The sequence below is a fragment of the Triticum dicoccoides genome, chromosome 7A (assembly GCF_002162155.2).
Source record: "Triticum dicoccoides isolate Atlit2015 ecotype Zavitan chromosome 7A, WEW_v2.0, whole genome shotgun sequence".
NCBI classification, from domain to species: Eukaryota; Viridiplantae; Streptophyta; class Magnoliopsida; order Poales; family Poaceae; genus Triticum; species Triticum dicoccoides.
The window spans coordinates 695,594,472-695,602,490 of NC_041392.1; the positions used below are offsets into that span (position 1 = coordinate 695,594,472).

Sequence of the window (8,019 nt, forward strand, 5' to 3'; positions counted from 1 at the left end):
GTGTATTCTGTACGTGCAGCATAGACGTGTGGGTATTCAGAATTGTATGCATACAATATACATCTGCTAGAGCCATAAGCCACGTACGGAGTACATGCTACTGCCGTGTATGGCCTTCGATGCATGCATGCAATTGTACAAAGGCAATGATAGACCATCTAATGTATGCATCCACTATATAATGTATCTAGACATACATATATTCTTCTTTGGAGATCCTGCACTAAAAGAAAACTCAGATATTTAAAATAGATTATGTGAGCTCCATAAGAAAATCCAACAATTAATAGTATAATAATTATTAATAAAAATGATAAAGAAATCATTGAACAGCACGTGCGCCCAAACATACCACTTGAGGGGCAAAAGGGTCTTTTCAAGTGTCATTTAGGCTAAAAATGGACATAAGTGTTATAAAAGGCATAAAATTTAGACTCGTTGCTATATAGAAAAGAAACTATTTGTCGATGTTAAATAGGGCATAAAATTTAGACATAGTGTTAAATAAGGAATTCTTTCATTTACCAAACATCAAGTACCAAGAATTATTTGCGTTGGCAACAAGCGTCGACCCTAATAACAAGGTCGAGCCAGGACCTCATCGGTGATGGGGGCGGCCATGCGAGAGGAATCGTCCAGCAATGTCCCGGCGGAGGTAAGGAAATACGTTCATGGGCTGCCGGCGTCAAACAACAGGACGTGGACGTCGGAGTAATTTAGATGGATGGACTTGGGGTTGCGCCAGCATTGCGATGGGAGGCGGTGCGGTGAGGGGAGGCTGGTGGGGCGGCAGGGGGCGGCGGATGTCGGTCGGTCGATGGTTGTTGGCGACACGGGAATCAAAGCCATGCGCCGGAAGAAGAAGAGTGATGCTACACTTACGTAACGATTCTTAGAGCAAGTACAATAGGTCCCAGTCATCAGGCTATAAGCCATTCCATGTCATCAGAATCCTACTTGGAAGAGAGAGAAGAGAAGAAAGAGAAGGAAGCGGGGGTAATACCCAATGGTTCCTGGTTGTATATGCACTCTATATGGGGATTTAAAAAAAATATTTTAATAAAAAGTCAAAATAGGTAAGAAGTATTTTGACAAGACACTTGACTTACTTTTGCACTAGTATATAAGTTTTCACGAAAAAAAAACAAAAGTTGACCACACATCAAAAAAGACAAAATTTATTTGCTATTATAGGTCACTATTCACACTATTTTAGCCAAAATTTTGTCTTTTTTAAAAGAAGTCAAAGGGATATTTTTTTGGGGTGGATTTTTTCTCACGAGTACAGTAGAAGGTCAAGTTTGTTTCAAAATATTTTCAGGAATTTTTGACTTTTTGTTGAATTACTAATTTTTTTCCATATAGGGTGTATATGTCCCCATAGACCACAAATCCTCCTCCAGGAAGCGGGCGCTTCACTTGCAGTCGGCTGAAGCGCTAGCATTGTTCAAGATATCTTCCGATATGCCGATAAATCGGTTGATTTATCGCTTACCGTTGTCTGACCGATAAGATAAATCAGCCGATATGGCGATAAATCGTCCGATATGCCCATAAACTGGCCGATTTACCCCTTATCATGGGTCGACCGATAAATTCCCGATAAGCGATATCCCCAACATTGAGCGCTAGAAACAAAGAAAAAGTAGCTCGCATGCAGCCATGTGAAAGCTAAAACGAAGACTTTTCATCCTTGGATCTGTTTAGAACACATCTAGATGTGACATAGTTATGTCACATCTAACCTGATGTCCACTATATTTGTGGTCTATTTTTTTTTGTCCCAGCTTTTTTTTTTCTGTTCTTTGTTGCTGCGTTATTTGTGGGAGCTTAGATGTGACATCCTTAGAAAACATTTAGATGTGAATTATACAAACTGTTCATCCTTCCTCCCAATCACGTGGCCTTCCTTGCCTCCCTTTGCATGCAAGTATTAAATTGTATAGTTATTTCAATCGAATTTGCTATTTTACATCTAGATGTGAGATAGTTATCTCACATCTAAATTCAGACTCGTTAGATCTTGTTTGTTTTAAGATTAACGCAGCTTGTTCGGTTCTCTCACACGCGTCACCTCGTGTCCAGGTCCATACAAGGTGCGGCAACCCGTGTCCTGTGAGTTCACCGACAGGCAGCTGTGGCCTCTTTTTTTTTAGGGGGACAGTTGTGGCCTCTTTGGTTTGGTTTTCTGTCAAAAAGAAAACCTGCGCACACCAGCCTGCCCGTTCTGGGGTTTTCCGTTTTTTGTGGGTCCTCGTTTTAGTGTCTTGTGGGCTTTCAGCCAGGGAAAAATCCGAATTGCTTGTTTTTTCAAGGAGAAAAGTGTGTCTAGTCACTCTGTGTCCTTGTAACATTTCTTTGCTCCTTGCCAATTGTTTGGATTTTTGTCTTTCCAGAGCGTACGTGTGACCCATGAAGAGCTCTTTCTACCGGTTTTGGTTTTGGGAGAAGCTTCGAACAATTTTGTCTTTTTGTTCATTTTTTCTATTTTTATTTTTCGTTCTATTTGTCTTTTTAAAAGTTCATGAGTTTTGTTGGTGTCGGTTATATGTCTACCATCAAACATGCAATTGCAATGTTGTCTTCGTCCCGCAATTGCATGTCTACAACGCGACTGCAATTTGAGGCAAAAATGTTTGTTGGGTCAGCTAGTCATGTGTTTTGTTTTCATCCCAGTTACAATTTCATACTCAACTTGCAACTCAGATCATAGTTTGTAATTGTCCCGGTTGCAACAAAGCCTCGACTTGCAAATGGTACCGTAGCTTTGTGTAGTTGTCTCAGTTGCAAATCCATCCTCACAACTAGGCCCGTAATTTGTTTCATCCCATTGCAAGTCCACCCTTAACTCACAATTAGCCTCGTAGTTTCATAATTGTCCCATTTGCAAGTCCACCTTTGGCTCGCAACTGGGTTCATAGTTTTGTTGTTGTCCTAGTTGCAAGGACGCTCAACTCGCAACTTGCATCGTAGTTTTGTGTAGTTATCACGGTTGCAAGTCCACTCTTAACTCGCAACTGATATCCTAGTTTTGTGAAGTTGTCCCAATTGCAAGTCCATCCTTGACTTGCAACTAGGCCCATAGTTTGTTTCTTCCCGGTTGCAAGCCATCTTTGACTCGCAACTCACCCTGTGTTTTGTTTATCTCAGTTGCAGATTCACCCTTGACTCGCAATTGGGCTCGTAGCTCTTTTCATCTCAGTTGGAAGTCGACCGTTGACTCGCAACTGGGATCTACTTTCATAGGTGTCCTAGTTGCAAGTCCAGCATCGACTCGCAAAAGGCTCATAGTTATCCGAGTTGCAAGTCCACCCTCGACTTGCAACTCGAGTATGTTTTTTAGTTTTCATTACAGTTGCAAGTCCATCCTTGACTCGCAACTCGGCATATAGTTTGTTTCATCCAGTTGCAAGTCGACCCTTGACTTGCAACTAAGCTCGTAGTTTTGTAGTTGTTCGAGTTACAAGTCGATCGTCAACTCGCACATGGGCTTGTAGTTGTCCAACTTGCAAGTCCACCCTTGACTCGCAACTGGGCTTGTAGTTTGTTATTATCCCAGTTGTATGTCCACCCCCGACTCACAAATGGTATCATAGTTTTTGTGTAGTTATTCCAGTTGCAAATCTACTCTTGACTCGCAATTACGATTGTAGTTTGTCTCATCCCAATGGCAAGTCCACTCTTGACTCGCAACTAGGATTTTAGTTTATTACATCCCAGTTGCAAGTCCACCATTGACACGCAACTAGGCTCATAGCTTCGTAGTTATCTCAGTTGCAAGTTCACCCTGGACTTGCAATTGGGCTCGTCATTTTGTTGTTCACCTAGTTGCAAGTTTACTCCCCGGCTTATAATTGAGCCGTTTGTTTACATCCCGGTTGCAAGTCCACCCTTAACTCGCAACTAAGCCGTTTGTTTTCATTCCAGTTGCAAGTCCACCGTCAACTCACAACTTGTATCATAGTTTTTGTGTACTTCTTGGTTGCAAATCTGCTTTCGACATCTATTTTAAATTATTAAATATTTTTAAATTCACGAACAATTTTTGAAATCCATGAACATATCGTAATTTCATGAACATTTTTTAAGTTCTCAAATATATTTTAAATTCATGAAAAGAATTTATATCACAAATAGTTTTCCAATTGTGAAGATACTTAAAATTCATGAATTTTTTTTAGAATTTATGAATTCACTTTTTTAAAATTATTGTTTTTTAATTTTTTTTAATAGTCATAATCATTTTAAAATTCATGAACATATTTTGAAATTCAAGAACATTTTCCAAAATTCACAAATATTTTCTTATAAAAATAACTATTTTTACCCCAAATATACTAATTTGTTTGAAAAGGGAAAATAATAATTTGACGAGCACACATGCATGCCATTATTACATGCCCATGCACACAAGCCAGACTTGCAGGCGTCTCTTGTTCATTCACATGACGTGAAGCAAGTGTGACGTGCGTGTTTTGGGTCTGTGTATACTATTGTTTCGTTGTTCTTTTGTAACAAAATGGTCCAGCCCGTGAAGAAGCACAAGGTCAATAGACAAGATTACAGCCATCAAAGGGCCCGTGAACAAGCACAAGGGGTCTCGGTGGGGAAGGGTTTAATGGTAGAGAAATACATCTACCGGTGATCCACAAACAGCTGTTATGTCATCTTAGATGTGAGATAATATCTCACATCTAGATGAGATATAGACAGACCCTATTTCAATAGTTAGTCTACAGCCAAATTATTGTATTAGTGGGCTTTAATGAAGGCTTTATATGACATGGCCTTGCTATATAGCCCGCAGCGGGCTCTCTTATTAACCATGCTCTTATACGTATCTTACGTATAATCTGACATGGTGGTTCTATATTGGGCCGAATTCGGGACGTGGGCCCACCCTAAAAATCACGGGGGCAGTTTAGTTAGGGTGAAGTGGTGTTTCTCAAAAAAAAAAGTTAGGGCGAAATGGATGTACGCAAGGTCATGTAAACCCAGCATTATTGGAAGAAGAAAACAAAGGCTGAAGAGGAATACTGTCTGTTGTATGGTGACACTACAACACAGGGCATCAATCCCGGTTGCAGAGGGACTTTAGTCCCGGTTCTGCAACCGGGACTAATGCGACAACTTTTAGTCCCGATTGTGTTATGGTCCGAAAATTCAGCTAACACATTTTTTTTCAGGTGTCAGCGTTTCATTTCCTCGTTCACTACGAAGTGGGGTATTCCCCTGGACATCCGTTCCCTTGAGCACATGTACTACTACATGCATCTACATCATCTACGAATGTAGGCGCTCGAAATTAGTGCGCCCTGCGCGGTCCAGGCCCTCGGAGGCAACCGAATCGGCAAGCAAATACGCCATGAATGGCCGTCTCATCCATGCATGCATTACGATCGGCCACCCATGTCCCAACCCCGATGGCGAGCGAGCAGACACGATTTGCCTCGCCCTGCACCGCATGCATGCATGCAAGCAAGCGACGGGCCCGGCCGCATTAACCACCCCCTCCTGCGCGCAGGCAGCATTCAATCTTCTGCCGCATGCATGCATGCATGCACGTACGGCCCTCCAAATACACACGTACGACGGGATGAACGCCCCAGATCCCAGGACGGGCCGCTACAGCCCAGCGTGCAAGCAAAGATCCGACGCAAAATTAGCGGCCACATGCACATCCATCCGTGGCTTTAGTTAATGAACTCCATGCGCATGCATGAATGAATGAATGAATGATGGTGCGGGCAGCACTCCACTACTGTGGATGAGCACGCACGTACGTACGTACTACTAGTCACTCTAGTAGCTGGGTAGCCAGCCTTGTCGTGAATTAAGCCTCTCGCGTACGTACGTACGTACGTGCCCAGGCAGGATCTGTGGGGTGGAGGGAGGGCTCCATCTTGACATGCAGTTAATACTAACGGCAAGCATTTGCATGCATGGTCCAACCCTTGCAATTACTCCTGATACTCCATGCGTTGCATCCCGGTAAAAACGGCCGAGGTTAATAGCTTAGGCAATGGCAGCTTCGCAAAGATTCTCGAGTAATGTGCGTTGGGACCTCTTGGATTGGGCAGGCGGTAAATGTTAAAATTTTGAATTATCCTCTTGGAGCTAGTCACACACCCACATCTATTTGTTGACTAGCTAGCTGTGGGAGATATATAATGCAGTAACACAGAAACTTGAATGCGAGGTGGGCAGTGAGTAAAAACAATTAACAGGGCTAAGATAATGACACAAACATTATTTCCTCACTGAAACAGAAAATGGCAGAAAGGCATGCTTGCTTGCAGCACTACAGGAGCTAGCACTGCGGGAAAGAAAGTTGGGAGAAAGGCATGCATGCTAGGTTGCACAGCCTTTCCTAGCTGATCTCACCACTTTGAGACTATGGACTATACCCTTAAGGTTTTTCGCTCTCCTTTTTTTTTTACCTACACACAAATTAATTAAAGGACAATGTTGAGACAGTGCTAGGCTTAGGCTGGTGACCACTCCATGGCTCCATGCATGGACCTACAAGCTCACCTGCATCGATCGGTCTACATGAAGTCCACCTCAAACAGATGCATGTTATTGTTGTTGTTGCCGCCGCCGCCATGGTTGCTGGTGTTGTTCTGGTCGGAGACCTCGCCGTTGGCCGCCCCGGCGGATGGCAACCCACTGGAGCACACCGAGGAGCACGACAGGATGTTGCTGTTGCCGTTGCCGTTGTTGTTGTTCTGCTGAAGCAGGGAGGTGATGAAGTGCTGCTGCTCCTGGTGGTGGTGGTGGAGCTGCATGGCGCTGTTGAGCTGCTGCTGGTGGTCGTCCTTCTCCCGCGGCTCGCCGAGGGTGAGTGTCATCGGCCTCGCCGCCGCCGCCGCCTTGCTCTGGTCGTGCTGCTGCAGGCAGCTGATGGCGCTCGTGTTCGATGAGATGGTCGACTTGGCGGCGCTCAAAGCTGCTTCATCGTACGTAGAAAAGGAAACTAATTAGTACCCGTAGTGGTTAGCGGTGATCAATGGCACTAGGTAGGATGCAAGTAAAGGAAAGGTAAATGCACGCTAGCTAGCTTACTGTTGTTGTCGGCGGCATAGGAGCTGGAGATGGCACCGGCGTTGTGTTTCTTGGAAGGCGGCGCCGAGTCCTTGGACGTTGCCGTCGTGCTGCTGCTCGCCGGCTTCCTCCGGCGGCGGTTGTGCTCGGCCAGCCTCTTCCGGCAGCTCCTCTTGGCCTCGTCGAACTCGGTGAGCACGTGGAACCTACACCACCAACAAACTTAACTCAATATTTTCCTCTGTAAAAAACCAAACTAACTAGCTAGTCAATCTTTAGCTAACAAACCTCGCAAAAAAAAAATCTTTAGCTAACAAAATGCTAGCAGTAAATAGCATCTACCGTTCAACCAAATAATGTTGATCGATACACGAGATGACGAGCATGGAGGGTGAAGAAAACTATAATTGGCATGCAAAAGTCTAGTCGCCACTGGCACCCTCCGCTGCAACGTTGGTCAATAGGAGCATAAAGAGAAAAGGTCAGGGAAGAGATATGGTCAGGGCAAAAGCCTGGCACCGGATCAGCCAGCGTCTCCCTCCTCTTCTCTCACCCTAGCCTGCTCTCTGCAGCGGCATCCCGAAGCACGCAGCCTTTTCCCTCTCGCTTTTGATTCTCCCCCTTTCCACGATCCTTTCTCCGGTCCGCCCATCGACCGATCCCCGGAAAACCACCAAGGAAAGAAAACGCCATGGGCAGATGCGCGCAGGTGCATGCATGACCTACTACTCCACCATGCCATGCCATGGAGCAGTGTTTTCTCTTGTCTTTTTTTGGTTGACATGACTGGTCATCTCATCTCGGCCGGCTTTTGCACAAGGGAGAGCTTTTCCATGGCCGCAAAGGACAATGGACATGAGCCGAATCAGAGCGCGAACTGAAAAGGCAGACAGCTTCCAGCGGCCCTACTGCCCTAGACTTGCTGCAACCTAGCTCTAGCTATACCAGGCCTCTGCAAGAACATCGCCTCCCTCG

General features: G+C 44.7%; 1 pseudogene; it reads right to left on the bottom strand.

Moving 5' to 3' along the window:
- Positions 1–6,206: 6,206 nt before the first annotated feature.
- LOC119333515 overlaps positions 6,207–8,019 on the bottom strand; it is a 2,862-nt pseudogene continuing 1,049 nt past the window's right edge.